At 42.3% G+C, this 27,031-nt stretch overlaps 1 long non-coding RNA gene across 1 annotated transcript in view; it reads right to left on the reverse strand.

The window, feature by feature from the left end:
* LOC122559545 overlaps positions 1-27,031 on the reverse strand; it is a 145,493-nt gene that overhangs the window by 45,803 nt on the left and 72,659 nt on the right. Inside the window, exon 2 of the long non-coding RNA XR_006314455.1 lies at positions 3,850-3,941. This is a non-coding gene — a long non-coding RNA (uncharacterized LOC122559545). The remainder of the gene's footprint in view (positions 1-3,849; positions 3,942-27,031) is intronic.

Below are 27,031 nucleotides of genomic sequence, written 5' to 3' on the forward strand. Positions count from 1 at the left end.
AGAAGGTATCCCAATGGTCTAAGCATCTGAAGCCCTCCCTCCTGCACCAGCCACGCAGCCATGTGTTAAGCTGCACTCACTGACTGTTCCTCATCTCACTGTCTCGTGGCACTGGTAGCAAACCTGAGATCACTACTCCACTCGCCCTGCTCTTCAGCTTCCAACCTAACTCTCTGTAGTCACTTTTCAGATCCTCAATCCCTTTCCTGGCTATATCATTGGTGCCAATATGTACCATGATTTCTGGCTGCTCACCCTCCCCCTTCAGAATCCTGTAAACCTCATCTGCGACATCCCGGACCCTGGCACCGGGGAGGCAACATACATAGAACATTACAGCGCAGTACAGGCCCTTCGGCCCTCGATGTTGCACCGCCCTGACATACTAATCTGAAGCCCATCCCACCTACACTATTCCATGTACATCCATATGCTTGTCCAATGACGATTTAAATGCACTTAAACTTGGCAAATCTACTACCATTGCAGGCAAAGCATTCCATACTGTTACTACTCTCTGAGTAAAGAAACTACCTCTGACATCTGTCTCCCCTCACTTTAAAGTTGTGTCCCCTCGTGTTTGCCATCCCCGTACTTGGAAAAAGGCTCTCAAAAGGCTCTCCCTGTCCACCCTATCTAACCCTCTGATTATCTTATATGTCTCTATTAAGTCACCTCTCAACCTTCTTCTCTCTAATGAGAACAGCCTCAAGGCCCTCAGCCTTTCCTCGTAAGACATTCCCTCCATACCAGGCAACATCCTAGTAAATCTCCTCTGCATCCTTTTCAAAGCTTCCACATTCTTCTTATAATGCGGTGACCAGAACTGTACACAATACTCCAAGTGTGGCCATACCAGAGCTTTGTACAGCTGCAGCATAACCTCCTGGTTCCGGAACTCAATCCCCCGTATGCCTCCTTAACAACCCTGTCAATCTGGGTGGCAACTTTCAGGGATCTGTGTACATGGACACTGAGATCTCTCTGCTCATCTGCACTCCCAAGGATCTTACCATTTCCCAGTACTTTGCGTTCCGATTACTCCGTCCAAAGTGTATCACCTCACACTTGTCCATATTAAACTCCATTTGACACCTGTCATCCCAGCTCTGCATCCTATCTATGTCTCTCTGCAACCTACTACATCCATCGTCACTATCCACAACTCCACCGACCTTAGTGTTGTCCGCAAATTTACTAACCCACTCTTCTAAGCCCTCATCCAGGTCATTAATAAAAATGATGAACAGCAGTGGACACAACACCGATTCTTGCGGTACGCCGCTAGGAATTGGACACCAAGATGAACATGTTCCATTAACTACAACCCTCTGTTTTCTTTCAGCAAACCAATTACTGATCCAAACTGCTATGTCTCCCACAATCCCATTCCTCCGCATTTTGTATAATAGCCTACTGTGGGAACTCTCATCTACCTGTTTGGTCACTTTATCAAAAAACTCAATAAGATTCGTTAGGCACAACCTACCCTTCACAAAACCGTGCTGACTGTCCCTGATCAGACTATTCTTTTCTAGATGGTTATAAATCCTATCTGTTATAACCTTTTTCAACACTTTACCAACAACTGAAGTGAGACTCACTAGTCTGTAATTACCAGGGTTGTCTCTACTACCCTTTTTGAACAAGGGAACCACATTTGCTATCCTCCAGTCCTCAGGCACTATTCCTGTAGACAATGGTGATTTGAAGATCAATGCCAAAGGCTCGGCAATCTCTTCCCTTGCTTCCAAGAGGATCCTAGGATAGATCCCATCCGGCCCAGGGGACTTGTCTATTTTCACACTCTGCAGTATTTCTAATACCTTTTCCTTGTGAACCTCAATCTCTTCTAGTCTAGATGCAAGTATCTCTGTATCTTCCTTGCCAACATTTTCATTTTCAATTGTGAACACTGTCGAATACTTCCGGGAGTCCCGTTCCTGACCACAAAATCTCCTGTCAATCCGTCTCACGATTGAGTCCCCCACCACTAGTGTTTTTCTATTCTCCCCCTTTCCTTTCTGAGACACAGTGCCGGTCTCAGTGCCAGCAACTGAGACCTGACAACTAAGGCTTTCTCCTGTTAGGCCAGCAGTATCCAAAACGGTATACTTATTGCTGAGGGGAACGGCCATAGGGGATCCCTGCTAAAAGGTTTCAAAGGATCATCCTCTGCCATTTCTGCTAACAGCAGCAGGATGCCACCACCACACAATCTTCCCCTCCCCTCCACTGTCAGCATTCTGCAGGAACTGTTACCTCCATGACACTTCCACACCTCTATCATTTCTACCTTCTCCTCATCACCCCACCTTTCTCATGCAATCTCATAAGGTGTAACACTTGTCCCTTTATCTCTTCCCACCTCACTTACCAAAAATTTTAAACACACCTTCAAACTGAAGAGGCATTTCAATCTAGTCTACAGAATTCGCTAATCACTATGTGGTCTCCTCTTTGTTGGCAAGACTAAATGCATACACGTTTACTGTTTGGCAGAACATCCCTACTCTGCCCACAAAGACACCCCAACCAGTCTCTTCCCATTTCAGTATACCCTCTCATGCTAACAATATTGTCGTAGGCCCGCAAAACCAGACAGAAGCCAAAGGAACAGCACACCACTTTCCTCTTGATGGTATCACCATAGAATTTCATAACTTCAGACCATGAATCTGTCTTCCATTTGATTAATCCCATACCACTCCTCAGTGACTTGCTGGTATTGCTTTCATTTTATACAGCTGCTCTATTTTTCTGCTATTAACACCCATCATTATTGAGATGTCTAAACCTCTTCCTAAAGGGATGTCCACACAAGATTCCAAGACTAGAGGAGTTGGATTTTCAAGTTTACAGGAACAAAATTCCTCTCGAAGATGGATGTCAAACATAGATATCGATTGATACAAACAGCCAGGGAATCACAGGAAGTCATTACCTTCAGAACATCATTTGATGTCATTCAATCCCTACAGTGTGAAAACAGACCATTCAGCACAGGTGAGAAAAAAGCATTCCCTAACCTATCCCCATAACCCTGTATTCACCATGGCTAATCCACCAAACCTGCACACCCCTGGACACTGTGGGCAATTTAGCATGGCCAATCCACCTAACCTGCTCATCTTTTGACTGCGGAAGGAAACCAGAGGAAACCACATGGATACAATGTGCAAACTCCACACAGACAGTCAGGCAAGCGTGGAATTGAACCTGGGTTCCTGGCACTGAGGCAGCAGTGCTAACCACTGACCCACCATGTCGTCCCAATGACTACCTTTTGGCTTATTGGTCATGGGGATCTATTGTGGCAACATAGAGTCATAGAATCATAGAGATGTACGGCACAGAAACAGACCCTTCAGTCCAACTAGTCCATGCCAACCACATGTCCTAAATTAATCTAGTCCCATTTGCCACCATTTGGCCCATATCCCTCTAACCCTATTCATGTACCCTCCAGATGCCTTTTAAATGTTGTAACTGTCCCAGTCTCCACCACTTCCTCTGGCAACTCATTCCATACACACACCACCCTCTGTGAAAAAGTTACCACTTAGGTTCCTTTTAAATCTTTCTCCTCACACATATGGTCTGAATTACAGAAAGTGTGGCTAGATATATGTGCATTCCCAATAGCATTACAGTAATGGACAAATCCAAAGTAGAGCATGATTAGAATCTTCACTCACTGATGGCAATTGTTCACCACGAAGGGTTGATTTTCGCCAGCAAGAAATGTCTGGTGAATGTAAACCAGATCAATTATTTTGGCTCTGCATTTTCAGGTGGTGAAATCCATCCTATACCAGGTAGAATTGAAGATGAAAAACAAATACCTACCCCACAAAACACAGCATATCTACAGATATGTCTTGGGATCTTCAACAGCTTGGCACAAACCTTTCCAACAACGCACATCATTGAGAGAGTTCCTAACGAGAGACATAAAATAAGTATGTCAGGAGGAATCTCTTTGGAATCTCTTAAACAAGCGTGCTCAGCAGAACATTGTGCCTCATAATATCACGATCCAAAGAAGAAGACAATCCTAAATGTTTATGTTTTACAGAAAGGGCGAGAGAGTTTGTATGATGCAAGATGGCAAACAGAAATCTATCATAACTTCATTCCAATTATTCCAACCAAGAACGTGAACCACTTTTCAGATAGTTATATTGGGTGAACCCATCATTGTAATGCTACTGAATATCAAGGGAAGATGGTTGAATTCTCTCTCAATGGAAATTGATATTGTCTGACACTCCTATGATGCAAATTCTACTTCCCATTTTTCAATTCAAACCAAATCTTAACCAAATTTTGCTGCGTCTGAGGATTAAGGAATAGAAACTTCAGCATTAGTCAATGAATGCCTCTATTTTTAACCTGAAGATGGAGGAAAGGTTATTAATGAAGCAACAGAAGGTGGTTGCACCTGGGATACTACTTGTGGACTCTTTCAACAATGTCCTGATGGGTCGGGTACATTTTGGCGCCGCCCTTTTGGCGCCAATCATTTGGCTCCGCCGTTTTGGCTCTAAACTGTTTTGGCACTCATTACTTTGGCGCTGAGCTGTTTTGGCGCCAATTCAGCATTTTAAAAAAGTCTTGTTTGGTTAAAGAAGAGAGGATGACTAACGACCTGATGTAATTTTCTCAACTAGCAAGAGTTGATAGTCAAAGCTGTAATGACCAGCTGTAGATTCAAATCTCGTTTTGTAATCATTTTCTCATTTAACAATTGTTAATAGTCATCCACTGCCTTGATGATACTTAAGCCGTTCTGTCTTCACACTGGAAAGCTGTAATACAATTTTCTTTCTATTTTCTTGTACAGCCCATACCAGAAATGGCTGAAAACAATCTAAGCAAGAGAGACAAACCAAAATTTTCACACGATGGTTATCTATATGTGTTTGATAAATGTAGCAAAATGTAGCCAAGACAGCTCAGCGCCAAAGTAATGAGCGCCAAAACAGTTTAGAGCCAAAATGGCGGGGCCAAATGATCAGCGCCAAATATCCCCATTCCGTCGTCGATCATTTGGCCCTGCCATTTTGGCTTTGCTGTTCTTCTTATGTTAAACTGGGAACTGTTTTCAAAAGTGTTTTATTAGTTATAACATGTTCTGAGATTTCCATGTATTATGATATGCACTTTGTAAATGTAAATTCCTATGATTCATTAATGTGGTGTTGTATGATATGTGGTGCTGTGATAGCTTTGTTAGATCCGTAACATAAGGTTGAGATGTGAGGTGCATAATACTAAGAATGCAATTAAGATAAATGCAAGATCCTGCATTTTGGGAAAGCAAATCTTAGCAGAACTTTCACACTTAATGGTAAGGTCCTAGGGAGTGTTGCTGAACAAAGAGACCTTAGAGTGCAGATTCATATTCGTTGAAAGTGGAGTCACAGGTAGATAGGATAGTGAAGAAGGCGTTTGGTATGCTTTCCTTTATTGGTCAGAGTATTGAGTACAGGAGTTGGGACGCCATGTTGCGGCTGTACAGGAAATTAGTTAGGCCACTGTTGGAATATTGCGTGCAATTCTGGTCTCCTTCCTATCTGAAAGATGTGGTGAAACTTGAATGGGTTCAGAAAAGATTTGCAAGAATGTTGCCAGGGTTGGAGGATTTGAGCTATTGGGAGATGCTGAACAGGCTAGGGCTGTTTTCCCTGGTGCGTCAGAGGCTGAGGGGTGACCTTATAGAGGTTTACAAAATCATGAGGGCATAGATAGGGTAAATAGACAAAGTATTTTCCCTGGGGTGGGAAAGTCCAGAACTAGAGGGCATAGGTTTAGGGTGAGAGGGGAAAGATATAAAAGAGACCTAAGGGGCAACTTTTTCACGCAGAGGGTGGTACATGTATGGAACGAGCTGCCAGAGGAAGTGGTGAAGGCTGGTAGAATTACAACATTTAAAAGACATTTTGATGGGTATATGAATAGGAAGGGTTTGGAGGGATATGGGCCGGGTGCTGGCAGGTGCTAGATTGGGTTGGGATATCTGGTCAGCATGGACAGGTTGGACTGAAGAGTCTGTTTTCATGCTGTACATCTCTGTGACTCTATGACTGTAATGAATCTTTATTACAGCATTATCTACACATGTACACTACAATAAGGGGCACATGTGCTCAATGTAAGCAACTGGGATGTACTAACATGTATCCAACTGCATTATATGCTGCAAGACATTCAGAGATTCATTAAGATGGATACTGAGAATTTTACAGATATTTTCTTATCAACCCATTCAGAGATGTTAATTCACATGTCTGGAGCACATGGGTCATGAGGATCACTTGAAAATATAATAAGTATGCCCCTTAAAAATATATTGCACATCTTCTGTGAGACGTACACAATTTATTTTCGAACAAAATCTACAGAATGCTTCCTTTTCCAGGCAATCAACTGGAGCACTCTCCAAAATCATATTTCAAAACCACAGGTATCTGTGACTGGGCTAACAGCTTGTTAACTTGGAAGAAAGAACAGATTCCATTACATTTTTTAAATTAAGATGGATTTCAAACCCCACTGTCCCCTTTAATCTCTTCACATTGAGGAGTGCTCTCTTCAATTAGTTGAAACTGCAAGGCTACCTCTGATGCACTAGCAGAGTTCCAAATTTAAAGTTCTGTGAGATAAGATCTCATTCCATTGTGACATTGTAACTGCATCCAATCTGATGCATAAGGAAGTGAAACAACCTGTTGGAAGTGCTCTCACCTACCCATTATTGGTCGATGGGCTCAATTTGTTTTGACCTTACAGAATTGATGGAAGATCTCAACCATTTTTGGGAAATTTGCATTGTCTTTTTTAACAAATGAAGTTTGTTGTTGTCATCACAGCTTCAGAAGACAACACAACATCAACATCACAGGCAACATGGATGGATACGTCAATTGGGATTATTTTCAGATATGTGTTGTGTTGCTACTTCCATGGTTTTCTTTTTTACAGGATATCACCAGCATCAATGTCAGGAATAGTCTCAGCAGACCCTGACAATCCATTCTCCCATAGATCTTGCTTGAATTCTCTGAAGGACATGACTGGCAATGTTTGGTATTACATCACTGGGGATCTATCACAGAACAATGGGAGATTTTATATTATTTTAAAACATTCAAGTAGATCCAGCAAAAATTGTCTCAAAATACTGAGGATAAATGAAATGGAAAGAAGTATGTGAGAGAAATCCTGTCTAAAGTATTATTCCTTTCCTTCATCATGCTGTCAGAAATTGAGATGTTGATTGATAATTTCACAGAGTTCAACATCACTCATGGCCAGTCTGATACTGAAGCATATGCAGTAAAATCTGTACAACATCCAGGCTTGAGTTGAAAAATGACAAATAGCATTTGTACCACAAAAGTGGCAAGCAATGACTATCTCCAAAAAAAGAGAATCTAACCATCATCGCTTGACATGCATTGCAGTTACTATTCTTCAATATCAACATCCTGGGAGTTATCCTATACTAGAAATTAAACTGCAAGTGCCATAATATGGCAAGTAATCCGCTCGTAGCTTCCCCACTACCTGTCTACTATCTACAAGATACACAAGAGGAGTGTGAAGGAATACTGCCCATTTGCAGGGATAGATGAAGCCCCAATAACACTGAAGAAATTTGGCACCATAGAGGGCAAAGCAGTCCACCGTATTCACTGCCTTCAACATACACTTCCTTCACAGACTAGCATCTGATGAAAGCTAATCTTTTCAAATAAACCCATTGGACTATAACCTGGTGTCCTGTGATCTTTGACCTTGTCCAACACCAGCACATCCACATCATCACATACAATAGCAGCAGTGCGCACCATCTACAAGATGCACTGGAGTAACTCAGCAAGGCTTCTTCGCCTTCTAAACCCATAACATCTACCACCTAGAAGGACAAGAGCAGCATATACATGGGAACACAACCACTTATCAGTTCCCCTCCAAGCCACTCACCATCCTGACTTGGAAATATTCCTTCAGTGATGCTGGGTTAAAATCCTGGAACTCCCTTCCAAACAGCACAGTGGGTGTTCCCACACATCAAGGTTTGCAATGGTTCAAGAAGGCAGCTCTTGATCACATTCTCCAGGGCAATTAGGGACAGGCAATAAATTCTTATCCAGCCATTATTGTCAAAATCACCTAAATTAGTAAAAATATATTCTATGGTGCTTTTAGAGCAGAGCAGCATAGCAACAACTTGCCCTTACATTAGTATTTAAAGTTATAAAGCATCAAAAGCACTTGACAAGAGTGTAAGCAGGCAAGGATTTGGACCATGGAGTCATAGAGTCATACAGCACAAAAACAGACCCTTCAGCTCAACTCATCCATGCTAGGTTTCCTAAACTGAACTAGTTCCATTTGCCTGTATCTGACCAAAACCCCACTCAACCCTTCCTATCCATGCACTTGTCCAAGTGTCTTTTAAGTGTTGTGATTATACTCGCCTCATCACTTCCTCTGGCAGTTCATTCCATACACGCATCACCCTCTGTGTGAAAAAGTTGCCCCTCGGGTCCCTTAGAAATTCCCCTCTCACCTTAAACCTATGCCCTCTAGCTTTTGAGTCCCTTATCTTGTGGAAAAGACCTTGGCTATTCATCTTATCCATGCCCTTCATGATTTTATAAACATCTGTAATGTCACACTGCTACCTCCTAAGCTTCAGGGAAAGAAAATCCCAGCCTATTCAGCCTCTCCTTGTAAGTCAAGCTCTCCAGTCTTAGTAGCATTCTTGTAAATCATGTTTGCACCCTTTCCAATATAATAACATCCTTTCTACAGCAGGGTGACCAGCATTGTATGCAGTACTCCAAATGTGGCCTTGCTAATGCCTTAGAGTGAAATCTGATCAAGACTTGATCAAGCAGAAATGGCTTTTGCCCAAAACGTCGATTTTACTGCTCCTCAGATGCTGCCTGAACTGCTGTGCTCTTCCAGCACCACTAATCCACAAGCAGAAATGGCTTCCACCAGAGCCTTAAAGTGGAGAAAGTAATAGAAAGGGAAAGAAGTTTGATGACGTAAATCCAGAGCTAGGCCCTAGAAAGTTGAAGACATGATCATATTTGGGGCTTAGGAAACTGGAGATTTAGAAGAGGCCAGAGATGTTGGAATGAAAAACTCTTGGAGGTTTGTAGGGCTGGAGGAGGTTGCAGAGATAAAAATGTGTGATATTGTGTAGGGACATAAGGCTGAGAAATTTAACATCAAAGCATTGTGAACCAAGAAGCAGTAACGGTCAGCAAGTACAGGGTGAAATCATTCCCTTGATGAAAATGTGATATTGCCAAATAATATGCAGTCAGACACATATTGCTGATAGTAGCAACATGCTGACAAACATATGGCCTATCATGAATCTGTTAATATTTTCTGCACTCTGATATACATTAAAAAGATGAGTGTAGTTGCAAACTGTAACCATGAAATGTGTGCCTGCTTGTTTTCCTGAGATCATGAACTTCAGAATGGCAGACTTGCATAATGAGTCCTCTTTTGATCCTTGACCTTAGCCTGACTATACAGGAAAATCTCAATGGGTGGCCATTTCTTTGAAAATAAAGCTAAAATGTCATGTCTTTGAAAGGCTGTAAAATGTCAAATTAGTCAATGTTGCCCTCAGTTAAACAGGAAGCTAGGATTCTTTTCATTTTCATAAAAGACAAGACAGAGAGATCAGTAGATTGCTGATGTTTACATTTAACATTCTGCAGGGCTGTGCACGTAAGACAGTTACCTATTTTTGTCCAGATTTTTTTTTCAACTTTTCCATTAATCATGACTATTTGTCGAAAATCACACTGGATGAAGAAATTGCCATCAATCATGAAACAGTATCATTTGTAACATAATGATCATTTTAAAGAGGGGTATCGAAATCGGGATCTTTGACATTAGTAATGATTGCAATAATGTGTTAGATTGAAATGATTTATTCCACTCCTTTAACAAAAGCAGCAATTTTTAAATTAATTGCATGCTTTCTTTAAATAGCAGGCAGAAGAATTCAATGGACTACACTTCAATATTTGTTGTAGCACCACATGATTGTATTTGGGGCTAAGGAAATTGGAGTTTTAGAAGAGGCCAGAGATGTTGGAATGAAAAATTCTTGGAGGTTTGTAGGGCTGGAGGACTTTGCAGAGATAAAAATGTGTGATATTGTGGAGGGATATAAGGTTGTGAAATTTAGCTAAAATGTCATGTTTGAGAGATGATTGAGATCGGGGGCCGATTGTCAAAAGGCAGTGGGGAAGGGCTCAGGAGAGGGATGGATGGATGAATGCAGTCTGCACTGGAAGGGTCACACCACACAATTGTTCAAGGCAGAGAGGGAGAAAACTGTCTGAGACTGTGATATTGACCTTCAAGTATCTAAACCTACGTATAGGCTCACAAGGCTAGATGTTACTTGCCCTCTTAGGGTCTTCAAAGCTGAGAAGCTCATAAAATACAGTGTGTGGCCTTCCATCCTACCCCAAAGTGTCTCCCATTTTTTTAAAAGGACTTGGAGATGTTGAGCAGTCCATTGACTCTATTGGGACATTAAAGTAGCCTGTATAAAATTATCATTCTTTGTTCCTGGGATGTGTGTGTCATAGGCTTTATTGCCTATGACACACACAAGATAATTGCTTTTGGGAAGGTGGTTATGGGCTGCTTTCATGAACTGCCATGATGTGAAGGAGCCAGTGTTGGACTGGGGTGGACAAAGGTAAAAATCACACAACACCAGGTTATAGTCCAACAGGTTTATTTAGAAGCACTAGGTAACTGACAAAGGAGCAGTGCTCCAAAAGCTGGTACTTCCAATTAAACCTGTTGGACTATAACCTGGTGTTGTGTGATTTTTAACTTTCTTGAACTGCTGCAGTCCTTGGTGTGTAGAAACACCTACAGAGCTGTTAGGAAGGGAATTCCAGGATTTTGACCCAGTGACGCTGAAGGAATAGCAATGTAGTTCCAATTCACAATGATGTGTGGGTGAGAGGGAATGTGTAGGTACTACAGTTTCCATGTTTCTGATGCGCTTTTAGGTGATAGAGGTCAAGTGCTTGGGAGATGCAGCCAAAGCAACCTTGGCTGCAGTACATGTAGCATTCTTTTCCTCTTTAGGATCTGTTTACAGGACATGATTGAGATTGGGGGCCAATTGCCAAAAGGCAGTGGGGAAGGGCTCAGGAGAGGAATGGATGAATGCCGTCTGTACTGGATGAGTCACACCACACAATTGTTCAAGGCAGAGAGGGAGAAAACTGTCTGAGGCAGTGAGGAACAGAGGGAGACTGATTGTTGGCAAATTGGTGGATGTGGCTCCCATTGATGGATTTAACAGAACAGGTCCTGGGAATCATTGAGGAGTCCTTTGTTTCCCTTTCCCAGTTGATAAAATGTGGAGATGGAAAGGCACAGCAGGTCAGACAATATCGGAGGAGCAGTGAAGTTGACATTTCAAGTCAGGACCCTTCATCAGGACTGGGGGAGGGGAACGGGAGCTCAGAAATAAATAGGGGTGAGTGGGGCTGAGAGAAAGGTAGGTGGGATGGTGATAGGTGGATACAGGTGGGGGGTCATTGTGATTGGTCAGTAAGATGTGTGAAGCGGATAGGTGAGAAGGAAGATGAACAGGTTAAGCCAAAGAGGCGGGGAGGAGACGGAGGGCTGGACATGGGATGAGGCTGGGGGGGTGGGGAGATTTTGAAGCTAGTGAACTCCGTGTTGAGGCCATTGTGCTGTAAGCTCGCGATGCAGAATATAAGGTGTTGTTCCTCTAGTTTGCGTGTGGCCTCATTTTGACAGTGGAGGAGACCCAGGATAGTCATATCGCCAGGGGAGTGGGAGGGGGGGGTTGAAAACCTGGAGGGCACAGAGCACAAATGCAGTACTCCAGGTTTTGATTATTAGTATTCTGATTCTGTTTTATCCTGGGCAGCTCCCTCTCTCTCCCTTTTGAGAAGCGGTTGTTTTTTTCATGATGTTTCTATCATGGTGCTCAGATGGTTCTTTCTAAATGGCTGTTTTCAGCCAACTGTTATCACAATAAACTGGCTCCTGTTATTAAGTTTGGTAAATCATTGTTCCTAAAAGCAAAATTGATTATGCTGGAATTCCTCGTGGTGTCTTTCTTTCTAGATCTTGTTCAACAATACACAAACTTTGAGTTTTTACACCTCCAGGAGAATTCTGAAATCCTTGAATCATTTAATGACCCTTCAAAATTGACTCTCAAGGTAGTACAGTTGGATCATCTGCAGATAAATTCACAACAGACATCATGTGATTTCCAGGATCCAGCTTGTAAGTTGCTAACAGATTTGCTTTTTTCACGAAATCTATCATATTAAAACTATACATTCACGACATAACTTTGAATTAAAGGAAAGAATATAAAACATTTCTGATTTCGTAGAACCAGTTTTAAAGTTGTGTCACTTTTTTGAGCTTCCTCACGAGAGGGAATTGTTTATGTCTATTTAACCTATTAAATCCTTTAATTATCATAACACTGACATGAGGAGCAAATATTTTACACAGAGGATGTGGAATGAACTTTCTGAGGAAGTGCTGGATGCAGGCACAGTTACAAGACTCTTAGATAAGTTCATGAAAAGGAAAGGCTTGGAGGGATATGAGCTAGGAGCAGGCAGGTGGGACTAGTTTAGTTTGGGATTGTGTTCGGCATGGACTGGTTGGACCAAAGAGTCTGTTTTGTGACTCTACAACCTCAATTCAATTATACATAATGTTCTAGACTCAATGGAAAACAACAAAATCAATATAGCCAGTTCACATAATCCTTTGCCAGTTCTACAGCTAAAGGGAGATCCAACTTACATTATCTGATCTCCACCACAGTTAGGGCAAAGAGGCAGACCCTGAGTCCACCCCAAAAAGCTAGATCAGCATTGAACCCTGTGCTGTTGGCATCAAATTATTCCATACCAATCATCCAGCCAAATGAATCAGCCATAGACAAACAGGAGACTGGAAGAACACAGCAAGCCAGGCAGCATCAGGAGGTGGAGAAGTCAACGTTTCGAGTATAACCCTTCTTCAGGTGGATCTAGTCCTGAAGAAGGGTTAAACCTGGAACGTTGACTTCTCCACCCTCTGATGCTGCCTGGCTTGCTGTGTTCTTCCAGCTTCCTGTTTGTCTACTTTGGATTCCAGCATCTACAATTTTCTTTTCTCTACTTGAATTAGCCAGCTCACCAAAAAGGATGCGTTACTGTGGCAACATGCACTTTTAAGTGGCTCTTCTAGTCTGCACCTACGAAAAGTGATGGCAGGGTCTTCAATTTCACATGATTGAGTAAAACTGACTCATACTCTTAATGCCTGCTATCAGAGTTACAGATTGATACTAAGCTGTTTGCTTGCATTATGAACACAATTTCCTTGTGAGGGTTTCATTATTTCTCAAATGATGTTGCCCCTTTTACATAACAATTGGTTATCAATGTGATTTATTTCTAAGGCTATTTAACATTTGTTCCTTATCTTTAGATTACATTACAGTGTGGAAACAGGCCCTTCGGCCCAACAAGTCCACACCGACCNNNCTTATAGGCTTATATATTTATAAAACCTTTAATTCTATTAATAGAGGACATTTACCATCATGTGTGTCTGGTTTGGTTTATATTGAATGTTTTATTTTCTGGGTGGAGCACACTTCTCTATCCTTTATTGCCAACTTGTTAATCATCATTTCTGTTGAACAGGCCTGTTCTCATTTCTTCCTCTTAGACAGTGACATTTAATCTCCTTTGTGCCAGCTGCTAATTGACCAAAATTGATTTGAAATGCTGTTTACTTTTAACGTATATTTATGAACTTTTAAAAGTAGGGATTATTCATGGTTGTGCCTATGGGTTCTTGAAATTGTTATTCCATTAATTGTCACAGTGGTGCTGTGCCCTGGTGATCGAACAGGTCAGATTTAAACTCCAAGGCTTGAATGATAGCTTCCCATATGGTAGGTTGCTAATCATGGATGTGCTATCATGGAGCGATGGTGGCAGCATTAAAGTGGAAGTCTTTTTGCAGCCTTGTAGTTACGGTGGAGATTAAAAAAAACAACTTGCATTTACAGAGCACCTTAACAAAGCAAAATATCCCATTGGAACATAACCACACTAGCCAAAGAAAGAACTAGTGTGTGTGATGAAAAGTTTGGTCAAAGAGGTAAGCAATGTCAATAAGGAGAAAACAGTGGAGAGGCAGAGTGGTTTAGAAAGGAAATGTCAGAGCTTCAGATCCAGACTGTTAATGCCAGAGTTGGAGGAGTTAAAGATCCTTGGGTTTGTAGAACTGGAGAAGATTTGTGAGTGGGAGAAATGATGCAATGGAAAGATTGATCATATAGATATGAACTAGTAAATGGCTGAGGATTAATTTTCATGTACTTAGACATGAATCCAGATTTAACTAAGACATGTGAATCTTTTTTTTTATTCAACATGTGGTTGTGGGCATCACTGGCTGGATCAGTATTTATTTCCCATCCCTGATTGCCCAGAGGACAGTTAAGCATCAACCATATGTTTGTGGTTCTGGAGTCACATGTAGGCTAGATAAGGTAAAGTTGGCAGTTTCTTTCGATTTGGAAAGGACATTAGTAAACCAGATAGGATTTTCCCCCTGATAATCAGCAATAGTTTCATGGTCATCATTAGACTCTTATTTCCAGATTATTATTGAATTCAAATTCCACCATCTGCCATGGTGGGATTCGAACCCAGATCCTCAGAAGATTACCTGGGCCTCTGGATTAATAGTCTGACAACGATACTACTAGGCCATCACCTCCCCTTTTAAGCAGTACCGTGTTTGCTAACTGTTGAGGTGCTTTGGGAGAACATAATTCTAGTGCTGATATTCACCTTTGGATACTTGCATTATTGTGTCATCTACCGTCAGGGATTGTGAGCAAGGTGGAGAAAGTTGTCTTCTGTAACCATGACAAGCTGAGCCCAGGGTGACATCAGGATCACAGAGGCTGGGCATTCACATTTCCTTTCTGATTTCTGCAATTCAAGGTCAGTGTAAGCCTGACAATGATTGAGTCACATTGCAAATGCTGTTAGTGATCTGCATGTATATGACCACATCGAGTATATAGAAATCAAATAACTTGTTGCCACTGGATATCCTGGCAGCGAAAGTATAAATAAAAATCAGGTTCTATAAATTACACTTGGCATAATTTTATTATCATAAAATTAAATTACAAATAAATCTGAAAAACAAGTCAACAATGAAGAAACTGAGTACTGCACAATGATTTAACAAGGCACTTTATTTCAAATGAATTATTCATTTGGTGTTAGCACTATGTTTATATGAAATACTTGGGAATGATTCAATATGTCTTAAATCAGGGCATTGCAGAATTGGCAATTTTAAGGTTTACTCACAGAGCTCTTTAGCCTCAGCAGGAACATAAAAACCAGCATAAGGTCATCACCTTAGGGATGACCATGAGAACAAAAAACAAGAATGAAGAACAATACATTACAGGAACAGGCCCTTCGGCCCTTCAAGCCTGGTCGACAGATTTTGCCCTTCCATACTAAAACTGTCTTCACTTACAGGACCCATATCCCTCTACTACCTATTCATGTATTTGTCTAGGTGCTTCTTGAATGCTGCTATTGTGTCTGCTTCCACCACATCCTCTGGAAGTGCGTTCCAAGCACTCATCAAAACTTGCCCCGCACATCTCTTTTGAACTCCTCCCCTCTGCCTGCGCATCTTGAACCTGTGTCCCTGAGTAATTGACTCCTCCACCTGGGAAAAAGCCTCATATTTTCCACTATATCCATGCCATTCGCAATCTTATAAACTTCTATCAGGTCACCCCACAACCTCCTGCATTCCAGTGAAAACACACCCAGTCTATCCAACCTTTTTTCATAGCTAAAATCCCCCATACCAGACAACAACCTCGCAAACCTTTTCTGTATCATCTCTAAAGTATCTACATTCTTCTGGTAATGTGGTGACCAGACTGTATGCACTGACCTAACTAAAGTTCTGTAAATTGGCAGCACAACTTGTCTTACCTTGTACTCAATGCCCCTTCCAATGAAGGCAAGCATGCCATAGGCCTCCTTATCTATCTGCACTGGAATCTTCAGTGATCTGTGGACATGCACAACCAGATCAGTGGCATGTTGGCACAGTGGTTAGCACTGCTGCCTCACAGCGCCAGAGACCTGGGTGTAATTCCCACCTCAGGCAACTGTGTGGAGTTTGCACATTCTCCCCGTGTCCTCGTGGGTTTGCTCCGGTTTCCTCCTGCAGTCCAAAAAACAAATGTGCAGGTTAGGTGAATTGGCCATGCTAAATTGCCCGTAGTGTTAGGTGAAAGGGTAAATGTAGTGGAATGGGTCTGGGTGGGTTGCTCTTCAGAGGGTCAGTGTGGACTTGTTGCGCTGAAGGGCCTGTTTCCACACTGTAAGTAATCTATTCTAATTAATACTCCTAAGGGTTCTGCCATTCACTATATAATTTCCACCTGTACTTGACCTTCCAAAATGCATCACCTCACATTTGTCCAGATTAAATTCCATCAGCCATTTTTCAGCCCGTGCCTCCAACTGATCTGGATCCTCGCTATTCACAACTCCACCAATCCTTGTATCATCTGCAAACTTACTAATTAGACATTTTCCTCCAAATCGTTTATGTAGACCACAAACAGTAGAGGTCCCAGTACAAATCACTCTGGAACACTACTAGTTACAATCCTCCATTCCAAAAAACATCCTTCCACTGCTACCCTCTATCTCCTATGACTAAGCCAGTTCTGCATCCATCTTGCCAGCTCATCCCAGATAGAATCTGACTTCACCTTTTGTCCCAGTCTGCCATGTGGGACCCAGTCAAAGGTTTTATAAAGACAACATCAACTGCTTTTCCCTCATCATCTTCATCACCTCCTCAAAAAACTTGATTAAATTTGTAGGGAGATCTCAGTTATCTGTAAGCATAATAGGGTGGTTATGGTAGGGGATTTTAACTTTCCAAACATAAATTGAGTCTGCCATACTGTTAAGGGTTTAGATGTAGAGGAATTTGTTAAGTGTTAAGAAAACTTTCTGATTCTGTATGTGGATGTACCTATTAAAGAAGGTGCAAAACCCGATCTACTCTTGGGAAATAATGCAGGCCAGGTGAGTGAACTGTCAGTGGGGAGCACTTTGGGCCAGCGACCATAATTCTACTAGTTTTAAATAGTGATAAAAAAGGATGGACCGGTTCTAAAAGTTGAAGTTCCAAATTGGAGGAAGGCCAATTTTGACGATATTAGACAAGAACTTTCAAAAGTTGATTGGGGGTGAATGTCTGCAGGTAAAGGGATGGCTGGAAAATGGGAAGCCTTCAAAAATGAGGTAATGTGAGTCCAGAGACAGCATGTTCCTGTTAGGGTGAAAGCAAAGGCTGGTAGGTGTAGGGAAAGTTGGAAGAGTAGAGAAACTGAGGTTTTGGTCAAGAAAAAGAAGGAAACATACATCAGGTACAGACAGGATAGATCGAGTGAATCCTTAGAGTATAAAGGCAGTAGGAGTATACTTAACAGGGAAATCAGGAGGGCAAAATGGGAACATGAGATAGCTTTGGCAAATAGGGTTAAGGAGAATCCAAAGGGATTTTAAAAATACATTAAGGACAAAATGGTAACTAGGGAGAGAATAGGGAATCTTAAAGATCAGCAAGGCAGCCTATGTGTGGAACCGCAGGAGATTGGGGAAATACTAAACGAGCATTTTGTATCAGTGGTTACTATGGAGAAGGATATGGAAGACAGAGAATGCGGGGAAATAAATAACGACATCTTGAAAAAAGTCCAAATTACCGAGGAGGATAAAACGCGTAAAAGTGGATAAATCCCTGGTACCCGATCAGATGTAACCTAGAACTCTGTGGCACGCTAGGGAAATGATTGCTGGGCTCCTTGTTGAGTTATTTGTATCATCGATAGTCACAGGTGAGGTACCGGAATACTGGAGGTTGGCTAATGTGGTGCCACTATTTAAGAAAGGTGGTAAGGACAAGCCAGGGTACTATAAACCGGTGAGCCTGTAGTGGGCAAGTTGTTGGAGGGAATCCTGAAGGAGATGATTCACATGCATTTGGAAAGACAAGGACTGATTTGGGATAGTCAAAATGGCACTGTCTGTGGGAAATCATGTCTCACGAACTTGATTGAGCTTTTTGAAGAAGTGACAAAGGGGATCAATGAGGGCTGAGAGGTGGATATGATCTATATGGATTTCAGTAAGGTGTTCGACAAGGTTCCTCATTGGAGACTGGTTAGCAAGATTAGATCACATGGAATACCGGGAGAAATAGCCATTTGGATACAGAGCTGGTTCAGCGGTTAGCACTGCTGCCTCACAGCACCAGGGTCCCAGGTTCAATTCCAGCCTCTGGTGACTGACTGTATGGAGTTTGCACATTCTCCCTGTGTCCACGTGGGTTTCCTCTGGGTGCTCCGGTTTCCTCCCACAGTCCAAAGATGTGTAGGCCAGGTGAATTGGTCATGCAAAATTGCCCATAGTGTTAGGTGCATTAGTCAGAGGGAAATGGATCTGGGTGGGTTATTCTTCGGAAGGTCAGTGTGCACTTGTTGTGTCTAAGGGCCTGTTTCCACACTGTAGGGAATCTAATCTAATCAAAGGTAGAGATCAGAGGGTGGTGGTGGAGGGTAGTTTTTCAGACTGGAGACATGTGTCTCACGGATCAGTGCTGGCTCCACCACTTTTCATTATTTATATAAATGATTTGGATGTGAGCATAAGAGGTATAGTTAGTAAGTTTGCAGGTGACACCAAAATCGGAGGTATAGTGGACTGTGGAGAAGGTTACCTCAGAGTACAATGGGATCTTGATCAGATGGGCCAATGAACTGAGGATTGGCAGATGGAGATTAATTCAGGTTAATGTGAGGTGCTGCATTTTGGAAAGGCAAATCAGAACAGGACTTATACACTTAATGGAATGTTGCTGAACAAAGAGACCTTGGAATGCAGGTTCATAGTTCCTTGAAATTGGCATCGCAGATAGATAGGACAATGAAAAAGGCATTTAGTATGCTTTCCTTTATTGGTCAGAGCATTGAATATAGGAGTTGGGAGGTCATGTTGTGGCTGTGCAGGACATTGGTTAGGCCACCTTTGGAATACTGTTCAAAATTCTGGTCTCCCTGCTGTAAGAAGGATGTTATGAAACATGAAAGAGTTCAGAAAAGGATGTTGCCAGGGTTGGAGGGTTTGAGCTATAGGGAGAGGTTGAACAGGCTGGGACTGTTTTCCCTGGAGAGTCGAGGCTGAGGGGTGATCTTATAGAGATCTATAAAATCATGAGGAGCATGGATAGGGAATTGAGACAAGGTCTTTTCCCTGGGGTGGGGATGTCCAGAACAAGACAGCATAGGTTTAAGGTGAGATGGGAAAGATTTAAAAGGGACCCAAGGGGCAACTTTTTCATGCAGAAGGTGGAGCTTGTATGGAATGAGCTGCCAGAGAAAGTGGTGGAGGTTGGTACAATTGCAACATTTAAAAGGCATCTGGATGGGTATATGAATAGGAAGGGTTTAGAGCGATATGGGCAAAATGCTGGCTAATGGGACTAGATTAATTTAGGATGTCTGGTCGGCATGGACAGGTTGAACCAAAAGATCTATTTCCAATAGGGTTGTACATCTCTATGACTCTAAGATAGTGAGGCTCAACCTCCTCCTCACAAAGTCATGCTGTCTATCACTAATATGTCTACTTGCTTCCAAATGCATATAGATCTTATCCCTGAGAACCTTTCCCAAAACTTTTCCTACCACTAACATGAAGGTGACAGGCCTATAATTTCCAGGATTATCCCTACTCCCTTCTTAAACATTGGGACAACATTGGCTATTCTCCAATCCTCTGGGACCTCACCTATGGCCAAAGAGAATACAAAGGTGTCTGTCAATGCTCCAGCAACTTGTTCCCTTGCCTCCATCAATATTCTGAGATAGATCTGATGAGGACCCAAGGATTTAACCTACCTTCATACTTTTTAAGATACACAACACCACTTCCTTTTTCATACCAGCGTGGCTTAGAAATTCAACATTCCCATTCGTGAGATCATCCCCCATAAATTCCTTCTCTTTAGTGAACATTGATGCAAACTATTTGTTTCAGACCTCACCTACACTTCTGGCTCCACATGTAGATTTGCTCTGTTGTACTTGAATGGGCAATCCTTTCCCTGGCTGCCCTCTTGCTTTTTGTAAATGTATAAAAAGCCTTTGGATTCTCCTTAATCCTGTTTGCTAACATCTATTCATGTCTCCTTTCAGCCCTTTGAATTTCCAGTTTAAGTTATTTTCTACTTACCTTATACACTTCAAGGGCTACATCAGTTCCCACGCTCCCAGACCTTACGTATGCATCCTTTTTCTTTTTGACCAAGGTCATAACATCCCTGGTTATCCAAAGTTGTGGTAACTTGCCAAACCTATCCTTCATTCTTGCAGGAACGTGCCGCTCCTGAACTCTAATCAACTGCCATTTGAACTATTCCCATATGATTAGATTAGATTACTTACAGTGTGGAAACAGACCCTTCGGCCCAACAAGTCCACACCGACCCGCCGCAGTGCAACCCACCCCTACATTTACCCCTTCACCTAACACTGCGGGCAATTTAGCATGGCCAATTCTCCTAACCTGCACATTTTTGGACTGTGGGAGGAAACCAGAGCACCCGGAGGAAACCCACGCAGACACGGGGAGAATGTGCAAACTCCACACAGTCAATCGCCTGAGGTGGGATTTGAACCTGGATCTGTGGCACTGTGAGGCAGCAGTGTTAACCACTGTGCAACCGTGCTGCCCTAATACGTTCGATATGGATTTGCCCTCAAGCTGACTACTGTTTTCTGCAACGTTGCCCTTACTGCATCTCTTCCATTAAAATGTGGAAGAAGGATTTGTCCATTGAGATGCCTTTATTAGCTGTACAGTCCTTTTTAGTGCATGAAATGGATTGTGGCCAATGTTGGTACTGCTCTCATGGATTGCTAAGGAATGCAGACCATAAGTGAATGATGGATGGAGGAGTGAGTGGTGAGGGAGTGAGTAATGAGGGAATCACAGAAATTGTGAGTAGACAAACGGTCACAGGAAAGGGGGAAGGTGGAACAACAGCAAAGTCAATGTGCTGGCTCTCAATAGGCCCCAAAACCTTCCCAGTGTTAGGTTCCACATGAGCAAGGAACACCACCTGGAAAGTTTTCAATGGACATTTATGTCAATCCACATTAATTCAGGCAATTAGTTTGAGTTTGTCTCCTAAAAAGAGAGTGGGATAATGGAAATGAATAGGACGTTGAGCAATTCTATCTCAGAACAGGCAACAATGATGTAAACTTGCACATTATTTCAGCATCAACCCTCTGCTGATCAATTAAATGCTGAGTTGCTCAGGAGGAAATGTTACGATGCTACTTCACCATAGACCCACTGAACATTTTGCAGAAGATTCCAAGCAGATTGCAACATATTCAAACAAATAAAAACACAAGATTTTCACTTACACATGCATAACTGAAAAGATCTTCGGGAAGCAGTTCAGGTGGATTGTTTCGAACAAATAGTCTAAGTTCAGACTGGAAAATCCTGTTTCTGGCATTTCTCACTGATCTTACCTGCTTGTAAAAGTAATACCATAGTTTGTCAAATTTGTTTCTTTTAAACTTTTTTCCTACTGTTATGACTCACCAGGGTCATGCACTGTAAATCAAATCCTGCTTTTCCCAAAGTTGTACCAAATGGTCTTTTTTTTTAAAGTACAGGCAGTATCCCTATTTACCTGACATTTAGACCAAGGGTCAAAGGCAGCACAGATTATTGCTTGTTTTCTTTACTAAGCAAGAATGATTATTTATCATAAATAATTAGACCACAGCTACAAGTAAACAGATACAAAGCATTGCATTCAATTACTGACTAAAACCTTAATCCCCTTATGAACACCCCCTTTTTCACTCACTTTCTATCACACACACACAGATACACACACACGATTACTGACACAGATAGAAAGTTACTTCAATAGTCTTTTCTTGCAAACTAGACCTTTGGTGTTTAGTTTGTTTCTCTGGAAGTTTCCACTGGTTTGAACAAAGTATAGAGCGACAAATTCACTTGGAAAATGCCTCCAATTCAAAGGTCACAGCTCACAGTAACTGCTACTGGAAAGATAACTGGTTTTCATATTTTTATTCACTCATGGGATGTGGGCATCACTGGCTGGCCAGCATTTATTGCCCATCTCTAGTTGCCTTTGACAGGTGGTGGTGAGCTGCCTTGTTAACTGTGGAAGTCCAACTGCTGTGGGTTGACCCACAATGCCACCAGGGAGGCAATTCCAGGATTTTGGCCTGAAGGCAGTGAAGGAACAGCAACATAATTTCCAAGTCAGGATGGTGAGTGGCTTGGAAGGGAGCTTGAAGGTGGTGGTGTTCCCGTGTATCTGCTGTCCTTGTCCTCCTAGGTGGAAGTGGTCAAGAATTTGGGAGGCGCTGTCTAAGGATCTTTGGTGAATGTCTGCAGTGCATCTTGGACATAGTACACACTGCTGCTATTGAGTGTCGGTGATGGAGAGAGTGGATGTTTGTGGGTGTGGTGCCAATCAAACTGGCTATTTCATCCTGGAAGGTGTCAAGCTTCTTGAGTGTTGTAGCTGCAGCTATCCAGGCAAGTGGGAAGTATTCCGTCACACTCCTGACTCGTGCCTTGGAGATGGTGGTCAGGCTTTAGGGAGTCAGAAGGTGAGTTACTCACTGCAGTATTCCTAACCATTGACCTACTCTTGTAGCCATCTTGTAGTCATCAGGAAATACTAAAGCAAAGGTAAAATTGCATGTATATTTCATGAGAGCAGAGTGCTGATGAGTTGACAGCTTGATTTTGATTGGTAGAAGCATTGCCATAGAGAATCCATTTCACTGCCAACAAGAGGTCCTGCTTATTATACAAATACAGTATATGAATTTCAGTGCCTGTGTGATGTAAGTTATACAGGTAATGCATCCCAGTGGCCGGTGGATCATACCAAATATGCATATCTTTTCAGTTTTTCTTTTGATATTCATTCACAGCATGTGGGCATCAATGGCTAGGCCAGTATTCATTGTGATGTTGAATTGCCCAGAGAGCAGCTAAACGTCACCTACAATGCTATGGGTCTGGAATTACATGTAGGCCAAACCAGGTAAGGACAGCAGATTTCCTTCCCTAAAAGCCATCAATGATCCAGATGTTATTTTTTTCCAACAAGTGACAGTGGTTTCATGGTCATCATTAGTATGTTAATTCCAGATTTGTAATTGCATCCAAATTCCACTATCTGCCACAGTGGGATTTGAACTCAAGTCCCCAGATCGATAGCTGTGTCTAATCTAACAATCTAGAGATAATACCACTAGGCCATTGCCTCCTCTTCACAACAAGCATAGTACTGACCATAGCCAGCTACCCATGCTTTTAATACAGAGCTGAAAATGTGTTGCTGGAAAAGTGCAGCAGGTCAGGCAGCATCCAGGGAACAGGAGAATTGATGTTTCGGGCATAAGCCCTTCTTCAGGAAGAAGGGCTTATGCCCGAAACGTCGATTCTTCTGTTCCCTGGCTGCTGCCTGACCTGCTGCGCTTTTCCAGCAACACATTTTCAGCTCTGATCTCCAGCATCTGCAGACCTCACTTTCTCCTCATGCTTTTAATACACACAACCCAGAGACCCCATTGATTGCAATTGAACAGCATTGACAAAATAATCTTGAGTCTATGAAGAATTATGCTAATGACCAATCTAGGATTGTCAATCAGGTTTGCAGTGTAGCCTACTGTGTACATTGGATGCCATATAGGCAAACAGATAAGACCCTTGATAGACAGAAAGAACACATGCACAGTTTATGCTTCATTCCTGATGAACCTATCCCACCAGCCACTGCATCAGAGGTCAGATCAGTTTTCCTTCGTGTGAATCCAAGGAAAGTGACGGGACCAGATGGAGTACCAGGCTGTGCACTCAGAGCATGCACAGATCAACTGGCAGAGGTCTTCTCAGACACATTCAACCTTTCCCTGCAGCAGGCCACTGTCCCTGCCTGTTTCAAGAGGGCTAACATCATCCCTGTGCCTAAGAAGGCTCATGTAGTCTCAATGACTACCACCCAGAGGCCCTAACTTCAGTGGTCATGAAGTGCTTTGAAAGGCTGGTCATGGCATTAATCAACTGCAGCCTCCCATTACCCTTGACCTTCTCCAATTTGCCTATGAGACGAACAGATCCATGACAGATGCCATATCACTTGCTCTTCACTCCTCCCGAGGACATCTTGAGACCAAGAACAGCTATGTAAGAATCCTACTCATTGACTATAGTTCAGCCATCAACACTAGTAACCCCTCGAGATTGATTGTTAAACTTACTGATCTTGGACTAAGCTTCACTCTCTGCAACTGGATCCTCAGTTTCTTGACCCACAGGCCACAATCAGTGAAGATTGGGGACAATATTTCATCCTCACTAACACTCAACACTGGAGCCCCCCCAGAGGTGTGTACTTAGTCCCTACTGTACTCACTGTATACCCATGACTGTGTCGCCAAATACCAGACTAATGCCATTTACAAGTTTACTGAGGACACCACCATAGTCTGTCGAATCTCAGATGGCAACGAAACAGAGGTGGAAGACCTGGAAAAATAGTGCACTGAGAACAACTTAGCTCTCAATGCCAGCAAAACCATATAACTCATTATTGACTTTTGGCAGGATGCTACTCATGCCCCCCTACACATTAACAGCACAGAGGTGGAGCGAGTGGAGAGTGTCAAACTCCTGGGAGTGGTCATTCCCAACAAGCTTTCTTGGACTCTTCATGTGGATGCACTGGTTACAAAGGCCCAATAATGTCTCTTCTTCCTCAGGCAGCTGACAAAGTTTGGCATGACAGCAAATACCCTTGCCAACTTTTATGGGTGCATCATCAAGAGCATTCTGTCTGGATGTATCACAGTATGGCAACTGTACCATTCAAGATCGGAGACAGTTACAGAGAGTGGTGAACTCAGCCCGGACAATCACAAAGGCCAACCTCCCATCTATAGAATCCATCTACCAGGCCAGCTATCAAGGAAAGACCGGCAGCATTCTCAAAAATCCATCCCACCCTGGCAATGTTTTTCTACAACCTCTGCCATCAGGGAAAAGGTACATACACACCAGATGGTTTCAAAACAGTTTCTACCCTACTGTTGTTAGAATACTGAATGGACTCACAAACTCTTAACATTTGCCTGTACCTGTGTTTTTGTTTTTGCCACTGTTTACCTATTATTTACTTACCTATGCTACTTAACTCTGTGATCTGCCCGTATTGCTCTCAAGACAAAGCTTTTCATTGTGCCTCAGTACACGTTACAATAAATTCAATTCAATTCAAGTCAATACAATAGGTGACAGATTTTTATCTGGTTTATTTCTCAGAACAATGCCTAGGCAAATTAAAGTCAACCTGTCTGGTTTAAAATTTAAACAGTCATTATTTACTCACAGATTCTACATGGTAATGTTTCTACCAATCAAAGTCAACCTGCCAACTCATCAGCACGCTGTTCTCATAAAATAAAAACATGGTTTGCTTTTGTATTTCTTGCAAATTGTCCTGATGAGTGCAAGATGAAAAACTTCAGCAAATTGTGTTTGTTTTTTCAGCAACACTCAAGTTCTGGATGACCAAGCATAGAAAATGTCACTATTGGCTGGTGTATTGGAATAATCTATAGTTAGACATGTTAATTAATTTGCATAATTACTTGCTTTTCTCGTTTCTCAGTTTCTCAATTATTTTTGCTTTCATAAATATCTAATGCTTTGTTTGAACTTGTGAACACAAAAGCCATAGCCTCTCCTACCTCATGGACTTGTATTACACAATGTTGCATTATTGGTAACTGAATCTGAGTGATAGCTGAGCAAACTCATATTTCCAATGATTCATAAACAATTCAGGTCCTTAATGATGAGTTGTGATTAAGTTACTGGACTAGTATTACTGAGACCAGGACTAATAATCTAGAGAGTGTGTGCTCAAAGTTCATTGTGGCAGTTTGAGAAACTGATTTCAGTTTTTAACAATCTTGCAAATTATATATTGGTTTCAGTCGAGTGAGTATGAAGCTGTTGGCTTCTTTGGGAGCAAGTTTGGCTTCTGGTATACAGTTTACCAGATTGAACGAAGCTCTAGTGCAGGAAATAAAAAGATACATTGAGCAGAACCTGGTGGGTTCAGCTCGCCACTTCGAGCAGAAAGTGGGCTCTGGCGAGATGCATGGTAGAATTGGGTTGCATGTGTAATATTCACTCCATCTTTTAGGCTTTTCACAAACAGTGTGGTGAGATTCTTGCTGGGCAGCAGCGAGTTGGCAAGCGAGTTGGCAAGATAGCCATCATTACTTGTTAAATGCCTGTGTAACATTCCAACTCGCTTTTTTAATATTCAGCTTCCTATTTTACCAGGAGAAAGTGAGGTCTGCAGATGCTGGAGATCAAAGTTGAAACATTATTGCTGGAACAGCACAGCAGGTCAGGCAGCATCCAGGGAACAGGAGATTCGACGTTTCGGGCACAGGCCCTTCTTCAGGAATGAGCAGAGAGTGTTCAGCAGGAGAAGATAAAAGGTAGGGAGGAGGGACTTGGAGGAGGGGCGTTGGAAATGTGATAGACCTGGGGTGTGCAGTGAGAGAGGGACTCACTGAAATCTTTGTAGAGAGAGGCAGAGAGCTTCTGCAAGGAAGGCATCCTTGTAAGAGGATTAGCAGTAGGTTGAAATCTTCGAGGAGAAAGTGAGGTCTGCAGATGCTGGAGATCAAAGTTGAAACTTTATTGCTGGAACAGCACAGCAGGTCAGGCAGCATCCA

Source organism: Chiloscyllium plagiosum, chromosome 19 (assembly GCF_004010195.1).
Source record: "Chiloscyllium plagiosum isolate BGI_BamShark_2017 chromosome 19, ASM401019v2, whole genome shotgun sequence".
In the NCBI taxonomy this organism is placed as follows: Eukaryota; Metazoa; Chordata; class Chondrichthyes; order Orectolobiformes; family Hemiscylliidae; genus Chiloscyllium; species Chiloscyllium plagiosum.